This window comes from Cornus florida, unplaced genomic scaffold (genome assembly GCF_030987335.1).
Source record: "Cornus florida cultivar Cherokee Brave unplaced genomic scaffold, ASM3098733v1 CherokeeBrave_3.0.0_Hap2_Chr03, whole genome shotgun sequence".
Classification (NCBI taxonomy): Eukaryota; Viridiplantae; Streptophyta; class Magnoliopsida; order Cornales; family Cornaceae; genus Cornus; species Cornus florida.
In genome coordinates, this window is record NW_026775573.1 from 54,107,281 (window position 1) to 54,127,316 (window position 20,036).

Genomic DNA, 20,036 nt, shown 5'->3' on the forward strand with positions numbered 1-20,036 from the left:
GTCAACCAAAACTCATAGAATACTTTTTGAACAGTGGTTTTTGAGGGTTGCATGGTTTGGTAGGCCGAAATAGGCCATCGGTCGACTGAACTAGAGTTTCGGTCGACCGAAACTCCTCGAAAAGCTGCTGAATGACCTGTTATGAGCAAAATTTGTTAAGGCTTCACCCAAGCCTCAAACCCTAACATCAATGTGGTCTAAAAACATAATTTTAAACTATACAAACATGCTCACAAGTGTACATTATACATTGAAACATGTTACAATGGCCCATAGCCTTATTACACAACATTTACTAAATTTAACATGCCAAACCTCCGAAGTTGGTAAAAATACATTTTAAAGCAAAAGTTTGATACCAAGTGAATACAAGTATAAGAATAAACATGCTTGGCCCTTGGCCTCTTGTCATACATATCAAATATATAAAAGAGAGTGTGCTTATGTACACTTTACATGTTTAGAATCAAATATACACATTTTGACATATAAGGCTAAAATTAGCATTTCAAGCCAACCTACACAAGAATTGAACCCTTCAAGTCCTTAAACCATCCAAGCAATATAAGAATCTTGAACCATGATTCCTGTACCTGAAAAATGTTCCCACTACGTGGGTGAGTAACATAAAGCTCTTCGCAGGAGATGAGCATGCATCGACCTAGCATTTTACAATTATATCACCTTAAGGTGAAACATGTCAAAGGGGCTCATGCCACCTAACGTCTATGTCAAAGTGAGACTCAGGGATCATCCTAAGCTACTCATGCAATTGAATTGAACAACGACATACAAGTATACATGCTCAAGTGCACTAAACCGTATTAAAGCATGATACATGACATTCAAGTACACATGCTAACAAGTATACTAAATCATGTTAAACGGGATAAGCAATATCTAACATACATACACAAGTATAAGATATATGTATAGAGTACTCATAAATCTAGTATACAAACACAAGTATACTAAGCTAAACACGTACGCACAAGACAAGTATACATGGTACAAGTATACTAAAATGGAATCCGCACACACAAGACAAGCATACTAAGCATAAATACACTAGATAGAGTTTAGATACACCAACAAGGATACAAGTTCAAGTATACAATTTCAAGTATACTAATTGAGATCAAAATACATAAGCAGGCACCAATTCTCAAGCTACAAGTAATCCATGATTAACAACTTAAAATTGAATGCGAAATCAAAGTAGAAAGACTGGGACATGTGGTCACTAGACCGAGCAAGTGTTTCCGGGTAATTACGACCCACAAGGCACTACCTAGTGCACATATGCATAAGTTATTCCGGGTAATTACGACCCACAAAGTACTACCTAGTGCACACTTATGACTTAGAAGACTCTTGTCTCCGTACTAGAGCCAAACTCTAGCCATCACGTGAAATATGTCTTTACAAGCTTTCCAAGATCAATAAGTTCAAAACTTATATAAAAATCAATAAGTTAGACCAAACTTATACCAAATCCAATAATGCATAAAACCATCTTCCATGCATAAATAAGGTTGAATCCACACAAACCATGTCCTGGAATTCAAGTCTAGATAACATATGACATGTCAAGCCTCCAATATGCAATTTATACACCAAATAAGAATATTTTACAACAACTGAGTCACATTACCACACTAAGCCACAAGTACTACATAAGTCCCAATTTAGTAACTAGCTTCCAAGGTAAGCAATTGTAATATTCTAACAAGCTATACACCTACACAAGATATATCTAAATAAGCTATACAAGTCAATGATATTCTATATCATGCTAAGTCTAATTACCATTTCAAGATGCCTCAAGTACTAATTCTACATCAAATTAGTAACATACTCACAAGGCAATTAAACGGACTACATTTCAAGGAATTATCAACCTATTACATCCAATGTAAATATAAGTGACTAACACACTTAAGATAAACTTAATTAAGCTAATTAATTAATTTTTCTCTAGATTTTCAAATATATACAAATATCCTCAATTTAACATATGTTAAAGAACTCACCAAGGCCTACTTTAATATCACATTACAAGTTGATTTCATGCTTGATACAACTATGTGAATTAAACTTTCATTAAAGATAAATATTAAATAAGTTTTGCAATTCTTATCCAAATGCCCCAAATTTAATATATGTTACACAACTCACCAAGGCCTAATTTACTAGCATACCACAATTTCTAAACTATATACCATCATTAGAATTAAATCCTAAACAAAGAAAATAAATAAATTAAATTCTAAAAACTTGAACAAGGCATGCTCACAAATTGTATATGCTCATATAATAATCAATACAACATTAATATAAACCTAAGACATCCCCTACCTCAATTTGAGATGAAAATCTCAAAAGCCCACCGAAAAAAAAAGTGCTCCGAATTCGACGATACCGAAGGGTTTTGTCGGGGACAACACGATCTACATGAACCCACAAGAAGCCCCATCAAAATCACAACTTGACTTCAAACCTGAACTCAAGAAACGGTCAGAAATGAATTCTAATAAAGGGGAAAGGTAGAGCACGTCGAGGGGAACGATAAATGTTAAGGCCGAAGAGTTTCCACTAAGGAAATTAAGTGAAGGAGAAGAAAGAATAAAGGCAGCCCCTTGGGCTCCCATGGCTGCTGGCCAAGAGGGTGAAGAAGATGATGGAAATCTGACTTTTTGACTTAAGACCCCCTATTTATAGAAAATCTCAAAAAGTGCCCCGAAAGGGTCCCGCCGGGTCTGGAAAAGTGGATTTTGAGCAAACACGCTCAAACGGCAAAATTCCATGAACGAAAAAGATTCTAAATGTGAAAATATGAACAACAGAAGAAATAACGTCAAAAACTGAGTCCCGAGTAGAGAGTTATGCCCTGAACAAGTTTGGCGGCAACTAGGGCCAAAAACCCTAAAATTGGAGGAAAACGACCAGAAGGAAATTCTAAGAGTACACGACTTGACGAAATGTGAAAATGAATCCCGTATGAGGATCTAGGTTCCAGACGAGATATTTTGCAATAATTTTTGTTAATTACACATTGGCCCCTACAAAGAGGGTTAACTGCAAAACTGCCCTAGAATGAAAATATCTTTTGGAAGATATTTTCTTAGATACCCCTGAAATAAAATATCTTCAAAAGATATTTATGATTAACACCCCAAGAAAAGAAAAAGATTCTAAAAAACTATGCATCTATGCCCCTATGGACATCGGGAGTAACTAGAGTACTTATCTGCAAAAGTAAAGATACGTATTTCGTGTAACCCACTTAAGATGAAGATACGTGAAGTCAAAAACTAACTCCGAACACAAGGAGTGAGATTATGCCAACAAAGTGACAAACGGGAAAAAGAGAAAATAGGGAAGAGGACAAAACAGGGAAAAGGACGAAAAGTGAATAGTGTCGAAAAACAAAAAATGTGGAAATGACTCGGTTCTCAAAGGAAGTTGTCAATCCAAAGGAAAGAGTCTCAGAAACCATTTTTGAGCACTCGAGACGACACTAAGCGATGAGAAACTGAACTCAAAAAAGAAATTTCAACGAAAAAAATTCATCTATAAAATTCTGAGGAAAAAGGAAAGGAAGGAAATGACCGGGTCATTACATTATGGCCGGCCACAAGACACAGAGGCGTGGCGGCTATCTTACAGCTTTATACACCTTCTATACAGGGCACTGGCTGTCCATTCCTGCGCTCATCTGGAGCATTATGATGAAGCTGTATGTTGACCACATCAGCAAGGAAAAGCCCAAAAGGGCTAAGTATCTCCCATTTGGCCATCTCATCACACAGATTCTGAGAGACCAATGATATCCATTCTAGCCACAGAAGCGTACTGAGTCTGGGGCCTACTCATTCAAGAAGAAGGATTGGGATAAGAGCTATAACGCTCTTATCAAGAGTTTGCGGGACGATGCTGCCGAGGCAGCTGAGGAGTTAGAGTTAGAGGAGATGGAGCAAGCAGCGGCAGCAGCAGCAGCGCAGGCGGCAGACGATATACCAGTCGATCCACCCACCATGCACATGGATATTGACTTGGAGCAGCCTGCAGAGGACCAGGAGCATCACTCTCCGGCTGGGTCGCCTATTCATGATGAGAAGTAGGCTTAGGATCATCATTCTCCCGCTCCAGCGGTACCTGAGGCTCCAGCACAGACACCTAGCTTTGGAGAGTGACTCCAGGCTTTGGAGGATGCTGTAGTATCTATCCGCCCCAACATGGTCTCTATCCGAGAGGATGCTGTCTCCATTCGAGCTGACATTACATCTCTCCGTACCGATGTCATGGCTACGTTGCGAGACTTATCTCGAGATATCCGCGGAGCACGCCCTGCCTGTCCTACCTCCTCTTCCTGTTCTCTCTATCCCTTTACTCCTGTCATTTTATATATTTGTGATATATTATCACTGTTACTTTATTTTTGCAGCCAGTCTCTTGGCCCTGATATTGTGCTATGATGTATATTATTTCTGTTATATATGCTATATGTTGGATGTCATACCTTATATTAATATATCTATTTGTGATTGACTCTATCAAGTGTATCCCAGTGACTTCAGTAAGAGAGAGTACTGCCCAAAATTTTCAGGACCACCCTTATACCTCTCTCTATTTTTAGTTGCTATCCCATTTACACTCGCTTGTCCACTGTGCACTGTTATTATCCCTTTTGTTATCTAATGAGTTTTATCCAAGTGCCAAATTTTCAGGGCCACAGTTAATCCCAAGTTTGGGGGGGCAATGCTACCTACTTTGGATACTTCTGTTCCGGCTAATCTTTGCTATAGTTGCACTGGTATACTCTCTCCTTTTGTTTTCTTTGCACATTGAGGACACTGTGCCATTTAAGGTTGGGGGTAATAGTGTGATTTGCAGTGTTTGCTTTAAATTCAAAATTTTGAGCATGACTTGTGTATTTGAGGGATTTTCTATGATTGATCCATAACTAGCTATGATTTTGATCTTTTGAGGATTATATTGCTTAAAATTTAAAAATTGCTTGACTTGAGAGTCCAATACTCCTTATATGCCTTGTGGATACCATTTAGGAGTAAATTTTTCGAAAGGTTAATATCTTGCTTGCATTTGTGGTCCACATCATCCTAATTTTGTGATTGTTTTGAGATTCACTCTAGTATTCTACACTAGCACATGCGCACACTGATCAGTTGTCAATTATACATCAACCTTTGCAATAGCACAAGTTATTGTAAAATAGGGCTATTGGTCGGGTAAGTCGAACCACTGGGACTGCTAGTTTATGGCAACTTAGGTGTCTAAAGTTATTTTTAGAATGAAAGAGGGGGTTATAGAGGATTTGTTGGATTGTCACTAAGATTATGAATTGAAAAGTGCATAAAACATTAATGCTAAGAAGTAAAGAGGCAAAGACAATTAAAAAGGGACTAGGGAAGTGAATCCACTACCCATCAATAAGTATGCTAGGAAATGATTTACTTGGGGAAATACATACATATATATATATATATATATATATATATATATATATATAACCGTGCAATGCAACAATACAACATTGATACATTACCTTTAAGAAATATATAAAATCAAGATACAAGAATAACCTATCAAGGCTTACATGTTTTGGTTACCTAAATTGGGATGCAACCTTAGACATGATCACCAAGCCATAGATTATCCAGCCCTTAATCTCATAATAAGAGCACATGAAATAGAAATAAAGAAGAATCTATCAAAGGAAATCCCTGAGTAATAGATTATCAAAATTCCTAAATATCATGTCAATAAAAACACTTCCATGAACTCATCTTCGTTGTCACTATGAAAATGTAGGAATATAATCATGAGAGAAACAATCTAAGACAAGATATTTGACTCAAAATGATCATTTATAGATAATGAGATTCATTACATCATATGAAGTGCTCTAGTTCATGAAAAAGTTACATATATACATTATACCCCAAATATAAATTAAAACATAGCAATGCTTACAAAATGGGGCTTCATCACCTCCCTAGATAGGGATTAGTTGCCCATAAGAGCAATGAAAGGAGAGGAAGAGATGAAGAAGAACTCCATCTTCTCCCTCCAACAAGCTAGAACTCCAAACCCCTCAAGAATACTACTTTTTCTCCCTAGAACTTAACCAAAAATATGAGATATCTCCAAAAATGATGAGCTTCCCCTCTATATACACTCAAAACCTACTCCCCATACTCAAAATCCCGAGCTCCCCCCTCTGCATGAAGCTAGACCACACAAAAGAAGGATAAGGGGACCAAAATGCTGAAATTCAAGGGTAGTTGAGCTGCCAACTACAGATCTGCAAGCGCCCGCAAGACGCTGGCTGGCGCCCGTAGGAGCTTGCAAATTCGAAGAAGGCACTAGCGTGTTTGGCCGGCACCTGCGATGGCGCGGCGGGCTCTTGCGGTGGCTCACGGGGGCTTCCGCGGGCGCTGATCAAGGGCCCGCGAAAGTTGGCAGAGAGTAGGGGGATTAGTGGGCGCCCCCGGGGCCTTACATCTGCACTTCTTCTGAGCTTAATTTTTATGCAAGCTTCTTCAGGCTGGAGCGAAGACATACTTCCACTATGAACACTAAGCCACGAACTTCACAAAAACGGCGACTGAAGAGGTTAGGTCCCGAAGATGACTCCCCAACACGGCGCACGTATTTCAACAGAAAGTTGTCAAAACCGCTTCTTTGATCATTCTTGGGAAAAATACCTGAAATCAGAAAGAAATACACAACTAAATTAAAATTGTACATTATCCTCTAATAATAGACTTAACTAATGCAAGAAAAGGCGCTTGAATATGTAATATTCGGCGCTTATCACACCCCCAAACTTACATTTTGCTAGTCCCTGAGCAAAACAAGACAAAGAGCTTAATGCAAATGATGACCAATGAAATGCTAACACAAGCATCAATCATGAAACAAAAAATATCGACGAAGCTCAACTATGATTTGGTACACAGAGAATTTTGAATATAGACATTAGGCAGGCTACCTTGCATATATGAAGCCTTAACACAAAATGACAAAACAAGTTCAACTTAAATGCATCAATCATCAAGGTCTATATAAACACTTCAATTGTCATCTCTTAAATAACATGAACTCTAACTTCAGTGAAAGTGAGCCAGCTTCTTAATATGTGACTTTTACCCTTTTTTTCCAATCTCACGAACACATTTTCACATCCTTAAATCTCCTTCTAAATGAGGTCTCTAAGGCATAACTTTATTAATTGAACAACTTTTGTTGCTTATTGACAATTTTATTGATCAACTCAAAAGATCACCTACTATGGTCGTGAAATGTCGAGAATTTATTAAATTTTCTAACCAACCCATGTAGCAAGTGTTGGGCCAACAACTCCCAAGCCAGATGGCTTTAGGGCGCTAAGTGTAAAGACACTCCTAGGGCTTAATAACTCGAATTGAAAAGGCAATGAATTTTGACGAACCATCTTTATTTATTTTTGAACAACCGTGCAATGTCTAAGTTCTTTAAGCTTTCTAACCAACCCAAGTAACAAGTGTTGGGCCAACAACTCCCAAGCCAGATGGCTTTAGGATGCTAAGTGTTGAAACACTCCTAGGGTTTAATAACTCGAGTTGGAAAGGCTACGAACTTCAACCGGTCATTGATTTTTTTTTTTTTTTTTTGAACTTATGCCAAGGATATCCATTCATTAGGGTCATTAATTCAGATCACTGAGTCCCGATCAGGGTCAATTTGAGTTGCATACCTCACAATTAGGTTTCCGGTGTGCAAATGTGCAATGTGAAACATAACAGAGTATGAAATCTGACGAAAATTTAATTGAAGTTTTTATACAAACCGATTATGAATCAACATGTTTAATTCAAAAGTTTCTTTATTTTCAAAAAAAAAATTTGTCTTAGCTTCTATACACAAAGTATTAAGCACATGCTTCAACCTTTAAAAAGTTCCCTTTAAACAATATGATTTTATTAACTTACGAGCATAAAAAATGAGCAAAAATATCAAATGAGCAAAAATATGAAAACTACAATAACATGCTCATGCACCAAAAATGTAATAGCATGCACATGCACCCCCAAACTTGAATGTCACATTGTCCCCAATGTGAGAAGACAAGGGACAAGCAAAGAGAATGAACAAAGGGGGAAAGGAACAATAGTACCAAGTTGAGAGGATTAGAGTGGCGGTGCAAATATTAGCCAGCTCGTGAATTCCAAGAGCATGCCCCCAAACTTGGCTTCAAAAACCTGTCAAAAGATATCTATACAAGGCAAGAATCATATGAATCCAAATTCAATGAAAATAACTGCAATTTATTCGACTAACAACTATAAGCCATGCAAAGTAGCAAAAGTGATACAGTTATAAGTGCAAAAGAAAAACTGAAAAGTAAATGCCAAACGCGGCCCAAAATAAGTCTAAAAATTACTACTGAAAAGGGAAATAAGACGAAAAACATGAAATCACTCCACCATTGGAGTAGAGGAGGAAGCACCAGGTGGGCCAGGTGCACGGTCAATCAATGACTGGAGCATAGCCTGCAGAATCTCTTGATTCTCTTGAGTCTTCTGGACGACACCCTTTATAGAATCAAAGCGCAAGGAAAAGGCATCGAGACGAGCATCCAAGGCGAGATAGTCGGTGTGAGTCATGACATCCGACGGCGGGACAAAAGGGGTAGCTGGAGAAGCGGGGGCATCAGAAGCCACAGGGGGGGCGGGAGCACCCCAATCCAACTCGTCACCAATGCGGGCCTGACGGGACATCTGAAGCTGAGCTGTGCTGGATTTCCATACCCCAAGGTTGCAGTTCAACATATCTTTCTCTTTCTGCTCACCACGGGGAGCTCGGAACCCCGCATTTTTGAGCAACCTTGTAATAAGGTACGGAAATGGGAATACCCAGGTGGTGGTGGTGCGCGATCGAACCAAGATTAATTCATTGTATATTTTAAGCAATTGGTCCCAGATAAGCTGTGGGACATAAAACCAACACTCCTTTTCGACATAGTAGAGGGTTTTCAGAAAATCCCCCTTTCACTCGGAATGGCCTGGCACAGGTAGGACGTTCTTGGCCAAGACCGAATCGAGAAACCACAGCCGGCATGGTAAGAAAGATTTATTGGTGCTTGTGGTTCTGTTGCCGGTGAATTGACCATGACAAATTTCTCCCACAATGTCCGCTAAGGTAAGCTGATCAGGACCTTTAATATAAAGGGCGAGGCCCGCCTCATCCACCGGCGAAACCAAGGGGCAATCCATAGCCATAGCAAGGTCATCCAGTTCGAATTCTTAATCATAGCCATCAATGGTGGTTTTAAGTTTGTTCGGTTCCTCACATGAGTGGAACATGTTGGCGTAGAACAGACGGACCACACGCGGGTAGTAAGAATGAGCGCGCAGTTTGAAAAGAGAGGCGAGGCCACGGGTCCCCAATTCCCGGATGAACCATGCGGTTTCCAAATTGTTCTCAAAAGTATTTGCAACGTCGAATCTGGCTTCGGTTTCAATTGGCCATTCAGCCCAATTTGGGGTCGGAGGAATATTAGAAGGGCCCTCAGATGAATGAGCACGCTTGGAAATAACCCTAGGAGCCATTGAAATGAAGAAAACTAGTTCGGGAATTTCTACGAACACCTGGCGTGCAGCAAAATTGGGAAGAGAGCAAAAATAAGGTTAGAAATGGAAAAACCCTGAAATTTTAACCCGTAATGGACATTCAATCACAATCCAACAATCACCAATCCCTCAGAACAAGAATCCCATCCTCTTTAGTGTAAAAATTTAAAGGAAAAGAAACGTAGAAACACTTACCCAAAGTGTAGGACTCAATCCCCTCAAGCTTGAATGATGGATGATGAGGATGGAGATTGGAAGATGATGATGGGTGAGATGAATGAATGAGAGGATTAGGGAGGAATTGGGAGAGATGGTGGGATGGTTTGAGGGTTTGAGAGGAATGGGGGCGAGAGTAGAGAGGGAAGAGGGTTGAAGGGAGAATAAAAGAGGGAAAAATGGGCTTGAAAGCCTATTTAAAACCCTACCAGCGAAGGCGGCGGGCACCAGCGGAAGGGATGGCGGGGGCCCGCAGAACGGATGGCGGGGGCCCGAGCGGCTTGGCGGGGCCCGGCGGAAACTAGTTTGGTACTGCCTCATTTGGCGGGCGCCCGCGGTGGCGTGGCAGGCGCCCTCGGGGCCTCTCTGCAGCTGCCTTGTGCAGCTTAAGATGGTCTTGCAAGGCCCAGTATGGGATTGAATAATAACTTGAATATGGATTTTTGAATTGTGGAGGATTCAAGTTGCTTTGCAGGAATGCTGGAACAGAATTTGGCATCAACGGCCTAAGGGAGAGTCGCTAAATCCGAAAGGTATTTAAATGTTTGGATTAGATGAGCCAAATGCTTAAATGACCAGGAATAATTCCGGATGTGGTACGGAGACCTGAAAACGATTAAGAAAACCAAATGGGATCATGAAATGCAAGATGAGTCAAATCAGGAAAGGTGCACATTTTGGTTAAACTTAGCGAATTCCTGGAATATTTGTGGAACGAGGCACTTGGAAGAAGAAAGCTCGAAAAATGAAAGAATTTCTTCCATGAATGCTAAATTTATTGTCGATAGCTAGACAAACCAAGCGTTGCATGGCGCACTAATCCTCGTAGATTGGGTCCATCAATAAGACTTTCTCAACTTTTCGAAAAGGGATATGAATATAAGGCTTAAGCCGTTGGCCATTAACCTTGAAGAGAGATCCATTTGTAGGATCTTGGAGTTCGACTGCACCATGAGGAAAGACGGCGGTGATGACATATGGACCATCCCACCGTGAACGGAGTTTACCGGGAAAGAGTCTCAATCTAGAATTGAAAAGCCAAACTTTTTGTCCAAGGGCAAAAGACTTTTTGACAATGTGTTTGTTATGAAAAGTTTTGGTCTTTGCCTCGTAGATTTTGGCACTTTCATACGCATCATTTCAAAGTTCCTTAAGTTCATTGAGTTACAATTTACGATTAGAGCTGGCTTGTTTGAGATTAAAGTTGAGCCTTTTTATGGCCTAATAAGCACGGTGCTCTAGTTCAACGGGGAGATGACATGCCTTGCCAAAGACAAGTCGATATGGCGACATGCCAATGGGTGTCTTATAAGCTGTCCGGTAAGCCCAGATCGCATCATTTAGTCTTAATGACCAATCTTTGCGGTCCGGTTGAACCATTTTTTCCAAGATGTGCTTAATCTCCCGATTAGATACTTCCACTTGACCACTCGCTTGAGGATGGTAAGGTGTGGCAACCTTGTGAAGGATGGAGTAATTGGAGAGGATGGATTGAAGGTAATGATTTCGGAAATGAGTTCCACCGTCACTAATGATTGCTCAGGGCATACCAAAATGACTAAAAATGTTAGCCTAAATGAAGTTGTTCACTACTTTATGATCACTGGTTTTGGTAGCTTCGGCTTTAACCCACTTGGAAACATAATCCACCACTACAAGGATGTACTCATAGCTATAAGAAGATGGAAATGGTCCCATGAAGTCGATCCCCCACACATCAAAAATTTTTATGATTAAGATGGGAGTGAGGGGCATCATGTCCCTCCGGGACATGGATCCGAGCTGTTGACATCGCTCACAAGATTTATAGAAATTGTATGCATCCCGAAACAAGGATGGCCAATAAAATCCGCTTTGAAGGACTTTGTCGACAGTCTTTTCGGCACTGAAGTGTCCTCTACAAGCAAGAGTATGGCAGAAATTTAAGACACTTGTGGTCTCATTGTCGGGAATGCATCTCCGGATGATTTGATCTGGACAATATTTGAACAACTCCGGATCTTCCCAACAGAAATGCTTAACTTGGGAGAAGAACCTGTCTTTCTCTTGCTTGGACCAATTGGATGGAATTTGCCTATCGCTAGATAGTTGACAATATCCACATACCAAGGGAGACTGGAATGGGAAATCTGAAAAAGGTGCTCATCTGGAAAGGAATCACGGACTACAAAAAATTCAGAAGATTTTTCAATGAGTAAACGAGAGAGATGGTCTGTGACAACATTGTCGGTCCCTTTTTTGTCCCGGATTTCAATGTCAAACTCTTGAAGTAAGAGTATCCATCGAATTAGATGGGGTTTGGTCTCTTTTTTGGCGAGCAAATGCCTAAGAGCGGTATGATTCGAGAAGACAATGACCTTGGATCCAAGAAGATAGGAACAAAATTGATCCAAGGCATACACAACAGCTAACAATTCTTTCTCAGTGGTGGTGTAATTTAACTGAGCATCGGAGAGAGTCTTGCTAGCATAATAGATGACGTATGGAAGTTTTTCCACATGTTGGCCCAAAACAGCACCTAATGCATAATCAGATGCATCACACATGATCTCAAATGGAAGAGACCAATTAGGTGGTTTCATGATTGGGGCGGATGAGAGAAGAGTGCGTAGTTTCACGAAAGCTTCCATACAAGCTTTATCAAAATTGAATGGAACGTCCTTGGTAAGAAGATTACACAAGGGCCGAGAGATTTTGCTAAAATCTTTGATGAAGCGACGATAGAAACCGGCATGTCCAAGGAAGGAACAAATTTGACGGACTAAATTTGGAGGAGGGAGATTAGAGATTAACTCCACTTTGGCTTTGTCAACCTCAATTCCCCTTTTTGAAACGACATCTCCTAAAACAATGCCTTCTTGGACCATAAAGTGACTTTTCTCCTAACTTAGAATCAGATTTGTTTCCTTGCACCTTTGAAGTATAAGAGATAGATTTTGGAGACACGAGTCAAAGGAGGATCCAAAGACGGAGAAGTCGTCCATGAATACCTCTAAGAATTTTTCAACCATATCCGAAAATATGGACATCATGCATCTTTGGAAAGTGGCCGGTGCATTGCATAGCCCAAAAGACATGTGTCTATAAGCAAAGGTTCTGAAGGGGCATGTGAATGTGGTCTTCTCTTGATCTTGCGGATCAATTACCACTTGGTTATAGCCGGAACAACCATCAAGGAAACAATAGAGGCTTTGGCCGGTTAACATCTCTAGGATTTGATCAACGAATGGGAGTGGAAAATTATCCTTCCTAGTGGTAGAGTTAAGTTTCCGGTAGTCAATGCACACACGTCACCCGATGGTGGTGCGTTGTGGCACGAGCTCTCCCGCAAAATTTTCAACGACGGTGAGGCCGGATTTCTTAGGAACAACTTGAGTGGGACTCACCCATTTGCTATCAGAGATAGGGTAGATGCTTTTTGTATCCAATAGCTTGATCACTTCTTTCATAACCACTTCTTTCATGTTGGGATTCAACCGGCGCTGCACCTCTCTAGAAGGTTTAGCGTCCTCCTTCATATGGATGTGATGCATGCAAATAGAAGGGTCGATTCCTTTCAAATCAGCCACTGCCCAGCCAATAGCTTCTTTGTGCTCTTGTAGCACCGCTAAAAGGCTAGTTTCTTAATCCTTTAAAAGGTCAGAAGCAATGATGACTGGAAGAGTTTAATTTGCACCAAGAAACACATACTTGAGGTGAGCCATGAGCGGCTTTAGTTCAAGTTATGGAGGAGACTCCAAGGAAGGGACCGGAGGAGTAGAAGAAAGTTGAGGAAGTGGTTCTTTTGGAATTTTCCAAGGAGGAGTATCCATAACAGCATTAATGTCAAGCAAGGAATTTACTTCTTGGATTGATTGGTTAATGTCAAAGTTTGAGAAGTTGAAATGAGACATGCAAGTTTCCAAAGGATCTTTGCTTAGAATGAAGGGGAGAGATTCTTTGACCACTTCATCTACCACATCGATAAGGAAATAATCATCTTCATCGGAAGGATGTTGAGTTGCATAGAAGATGTGGAGTTTGACTTGCATATTTCCAAAGGTGATATCCATCACCCCGGTTCGGCAATTAATTGAAGCGTTAGCCGTAGCTAAAAATGGCTTACCGAGGATCACGGGAATATGCTTCTTTGGGTCATGGACCAGTTCCGTGTCAAGAACCACGAAGTCTACCAGAAAGTAGAATTTATCCACTTTGATAATGACATCCTCAAGAATGCCTCATGGGTGCTTGACTGATCTATTGGCAAGCTGCAAGACCACGGAGGTTGGCTTTAGATCTCCCAACCCAAGCTGTATGTAAATTGAATATGGAATCAAGTTTACAATAGCTCCTAAGTCAAGGAGGGCCCTTTCTATCTTGTTGTCGCCAATGACACACGAGATAGTTGGAGCGCCAAGATCCTTATACTTTGGAGGAGCACTGTGTTGAATGATTGCACTCACATTTTCAGTTAATCTCATCTTCTTTGGCAAATGATTTTTGGAAGTGCACTTTTGAGTGCACAAATCCTTGAGAAATTTTACATAGGGAGGGATTTGCTTTATAGCATCCAAGAGAGGCAAGTTGATCTTCACTTGCTTGAAAACTTCCCACATGTCTTGAATTTTGCAATTCTTGTTCCCAATATGTGTCGACTTATGGAGACGTTGAGGAAATGAAGCTTTAGGCTCATAAGAAGTTTCCACATTTGGTGTGACAAGCTTGGGATTTTTATGAGTAGGATTTGGATTAGAAAAGCTGGGACTTGGATTTGGATTTTTCGAAGGAGAATTTTTCTCATCCTTGTTTCCATTAACCTTGTTGTCAACAACACGGCCACTCCTAAGGGTGGTGATTGCTTGGACTTGTTCATGAATTAGCCCACTCGAAGGAATCACATGCATCCCTCTAGGATTTTCAAATGGTTAAGCGGGAAGCTTACCCTTGTCTTTTTGGAGCAATTGAATCGTAGAGTTAGCTATTTGGCCCACTTGATTCTCAAGCTTAGCTATGGACTGAGTGTGAGAATGAACCATTTGGAGAGTGGGTTGCAAAGATGTCAAGAGTTGCTTGTTGGAATCCATCATTTGCTTATTCAATGATTCCATCATTTGCTTGTTTGCAGCCACGATCTCATCAGTTGGGAATACATGGGGTTGATTGGAGACATTTGGATTGTATGGAGGACGATAGCTGGAGGAGGCCTAAAATTGCCTATTTTGAAATTGAAAAGAGGGCTGATTTTGTTGTCCTTGATTTTAAAATTTTGAATTTTGTAGGGCTTGTTGCCTCCACGAGAAATTCGGATGATCTCTCTATCCGAGATTGTAAGTATTGGAATATGGATTATTTCCAGGCCTTGAGAACATTACATTTGCTTACTCTTGATTGGAATTAGGAAATTGTTCCGGTGTGGGACAATCTTCTGAGAGATAGAATAGACTAGTACATGATGGACAAACCGCACTTGCCGAATTTTGAGACAAAGAGGGAGAGAGATGTGGTGCCATCAATTGATAGAATTTATGAGCTATGGCATCCACCTGGGAGGATTCCTCCCTCAGTGTTTTTGGTTGACAAGGGTTGGTGTTCTTTATATTGGTTGAGGTTGGACCACTACGGGAATTATGCTGCAATAAGTTTTCACTCAAATTTTCAAGTAAGGTCCATGCCTCATCCGCACTTTTAGACATGAACATCCCTCCACAAAATAAGCAACCATGAACCTATGTGGGTTAGTTAACCTAGCATAGAAGGCTTGCACCAATTGCCATTTTGGAATTAAGTGGTGCGGACATTTCCTTAAGAGGTCTTAAAATCGCTCCCAAGTCTCATAGAGTTGTTCCCCCATGCTTTGTGAAAAGCTAAGAATTAAACGCCTCATTAAATTGGTTTTACTCACTGGATAATATTTCTTTAAGAATTCTTGCTGCAGTTGAGCCCATGTGGTGATGGAATTAGCAGCAAGGGAGTTCAACCAATATTTTGCCCGTTCTTTTAATGAGAATGGGAAGAGATGCAATTGGAGAGCATTATCAGGAAAGCCCCTCAGCTTGATGGTAGAGCATATTTCAAGGAATTCATCAAGGTGCTTATAAGGGTCCTCATTTTCAAAGCCATGAAAAGATGGAAGCATTTGGATGGTGTTAGATTTGATTTCATATTGAGCGGCCTCAATATTTGGCATCACTATGCAAGAGGGAGAAGCATAAGTGGTAGGGATGAAGTGGTCCCTAAGAGTCATGGGAACCACATTTAGAATTTCGGCCCTATCATTATTAATCCCCTCATTTATGATATTTCCTACATTTTCATCCATTGTATTAAATTCAGTTTCAAGCTCTCTTATATGAGAAGATTCCCTAAGGGTTCGTCTAAGAGTTCTTTCAAGAGAATTTATATCAACTGGCGATTCTAGAGCTGGTAAGGAGAGTGATCTACGGCCAAACATCAACAACACACCCCATAATCAATACAATAAATCGTCACCATCAACTCCACATACGATGTTCCCTTTCACCTCAATTATCAAGACAAAAATTAAATGGCCACAACAAGGACCGATGCTTTGCAATTGAAAATAAACAAGAAAATAGCCTCAACAAGGGCTTCACAACTTAACTATCACTAAATTTACACATACACAATATTAACAATTTCGAAACTAAAAGGCCAAGAGACTTACCTGGAGTTCTCTAGACTTACAAATTTGCTAGCGTACCCTCGGTAAGCATCAAGTCCCTAGAATATCACAAATAACTTTCAACACCAAGATGGTCAAAACCGTACAAGAAATATTCACAAATCACAATATTAACAATCAAACCAAAATTAACCCTAGAACTTCGGTTGCTAAACCGTGTGCAAGTCCCCAGCAACGGCGCTAAAAATTGATCGACTGTCAATTATACATCAACCTTTGCAATAGCACAAATCATTGCAAAATAGGGCTATTGGTCGGGTAAGTCGAACCACTAGGACTGTTATTTTATGGCAACTTAGGTGTGTAGAGTCATTTTTAGAATGATAAAGGGGGTTATAGAGGATTTGTTAGATTGTCACTGAAATTATGAATTGAAGAGTGCATAAAAAATTAATGCTAAGAAGTAAAGAGGCAAAGACAATTAAAAAGGGACTAGGGAAGTGAATCCACTGCCCATCAATAAGTATGCTAGGAAATGATTTACTTGGGGAAATACATATATATATATATATATATATATATATATATATATATATATATATATAACCGTGGAATGCAACAATACAACATTGATACATTACCTTCAGGAAATATATAAAATCAAGATACAAGAATAACCTATCAAGGCTTACATGTTTTGGTTACCTAAATTGGGATGCAACCTTAGACATGATCACCAAGCCATAGATTATCAAGCCCTTAATCTCATAATAAGAGCACATGAAATAGAAATAAAGAAGAATCTATCAAAGGAAATCCCTAAGCAATAGATTATCAAAATTCCTAAATATCATGTCAATAAAAACACTTCCATGAACTTATCTCCATTGTCACTATGAAAATGTAGCAATATAATCATGAGAGAAAAACAATCTAAGACAAGATATTTGACTCAAAATGATCATTTATAGATAATGAGATTCATTACATCATATGAAGTGCTCTAGTTCATGGAAAAGTTACATATATACATTATACCCCAAATATAAGTCAAAACATAGCAATGCTTACAAAATGGGGCTTCATCACCTCCCTAGATAGGGATTAGTTACCCATAGGAGCAATGAAGGGAGAGGAAGAGATGAAGAAGAACTCCATTTTCGCCTTCCAACAAGCTAGAACTCCAAACCCCTCAAGAATACTACTTTTTCTCCCTAGAACTTAACCAAAAATATGAGATATCTCCAAAAATGATGAGCTTCCCCTCTATATACACTCAAAACCTACTCCCCATACTCAAAATCCTGAGCTCCCCCCTCCGCATGAAGCTAGACCACACAAAAGAAGGATAAGGGGACCAAAATACTGAAATTCAGTGGCAGTTGAGCTGCCAACTATAGATCAACAGGCACCCGTGGGAGCTTGCAAATTTGAAGAAGGCACTGGCGTGTTTGGTGGGCACCCATGATGGCGCGACGGGCGCCTGCGGTGGCTCACGGGGGCTTTCGCGGGCGCTGATCAAGGGCCCGCGAAAGTTGGCAGAGAGTAGGGGGATTTGCGGGCGCCGCGTGGGGCCTTGTAGCTGTACTTCCTCCGAGCTTAATTTTTATGCAAGCTTCTTTAGGCTGGAGCGAAGACACACTTCCACTATGAACACTAAGCCACGAACTTCACAAAAATGGCGACTGAAGAGGTTAGGTCCCGAAGATGACTCCTCGACATGGCGCACGTATTTCAATAAAAAGTTGTCAAAACTGCTTCTTTGATCATTCTTGGGAAAAATACCTGAAATCAGAAAGAAATACACAACTGAATAAAAATTGTACATTATCCTCTAATAATGGACTTAATTAATGCAAGAAAGGGCGCTTGAATATGTAATATTGGGCGCTTATCACACACTAACATTCATTTGTGGGGTACATGCTTTGTTGATTATTGAATTGGTTATATCCCAATTGGGCTAGTAGTGCATTGAAAGCTTTTATTCTTGATAAAGGTGGATAACAACCCCTTTTCACTAAGTAGCCAGGATTCTAGCCTCATCAAGCACTGAATTTCTCACATCGAAAGGTGGAGGGCCCAAACTCTAGGTTAATAAATGAATTCAAAAAATAAATAAATAAATAAATATAAAAATAAAAGAAAAGAAAATGAAAGAAAGTTACAAAAGTAATAGAAAAGTGAGAATTTTTCCAAAAGGTGAGAAGTAGGAAATGATTAGATGGAGGTTGTTTTGATTTGTAGCCTAGGCGATTTGAGCTTGTAGATCCGTAGGGGTGTTTCAACACCTAGTGACCTAAAGTCGTCTGGTTTGGGAGTCATTGACCTAATGCTCGACCTCATGGATCGCTAGAAAGCTTAATAGATCAATACATTACACCATGCTTCCATCTTTGATCCTATTAAAAAAAAAAAAAAAAATCGAGTGAAAAGAATAAGTGCACCTAGAACAATTAAGCTTTAATAAAAGGTTCACTTTTTGTCTTGATGATCGGTACTAGATTTGTATGCTAGTTTGAGGGTAAGGATATGATTAATTCTTTAGTTGGCTTAGATAGCAACACACTTGATTCCGGTCCACTCAAAAAGGATTCTAGAGTTGTTTTGATTTTCATAATCATTTTCTTGATGTGTGGAGGACCATACTAGTTTGCTTAATGTTGAGATTTTGGGAGATTGCTTGGAAATGTTTGAAAAATTGCATACTTGAGGTAGTTTTCTCCCGATGCTTGTTTGCAATATTGGTGCCTCTTTTGAAAGAATGAGCTTAATGTTTGTGGGTATCATTTCTGGAAACCCTCACGAGACTTCACTCATCCACTAGGGGTAACCTAGGGGTTTAAAAGGCTTATTGCATATGCTAAATGCAATCGTGTTCCCTACGAAAGTGGCGTTATCCATTTATTGCTTTCTAGTTCATAGTTGTATAGTTGTTCATTTCATTCCTTTACTTTCTAGTTCATTGCTAGGGACTAGCAATATTTAAGTTTGGGGGTGTGATGAGCGCTGAAAAGTGTGCATTTAAACCCCTTAAGTTTAGGTGTTTTAGGACCTTTATATATCTTATTTTCCCGCTTTAGATTGATTTTGTATTATTTTCATTTTCAGGTACTTATCCTCAAAATAAGCTAACTCAGCCAAATAAGAGCAGAAATGAAGCAATTCTGGGATGAATCAAAGAAAAGAGCAAAGTAGAGCAAAAGGAAGCAAATGGTGGAATTTCAACAACTTTGATCGATCTTAAGAAAAGTTCGATCGATTCAACTTTCATCAATCTCAGCACTTCAAGATGGATCTGAGCCATGTTTGTCCTTATTTAAAGATCTCAAAGTTCGATCGATCCAACTTGATTCTCTGATCGATCGAACTTTCTTGTCCTTATCCACATGCTAGATCTTATCTAGTTGTACCACCCTACCAACCACTTTTGTCATTTTCCTAAAAATATCTTCAAAATATCTCAGATTTGTTTTTATCCAAAAAGATGCTGCCATAGAGGATCGATCCAGCTTCAATTCGATAGATCTCAGCCATGTTCGATCGATCTCACCACA

The 20,036-nt window shown here is 39.8% G+C and overlaps 1 pseudogene; it reads right to left on the reverse strand.

The window, feature by feature from the left end:
- The window catches only part of LOC132301619 (2-alkenal reductase (NADP(+)-dependent)-like), a 105,563-nt pseudogene that overhangs the window by 61,532 nt on the left and 23,995 nt on the right, over window positions 1–20,036 (reverse strand).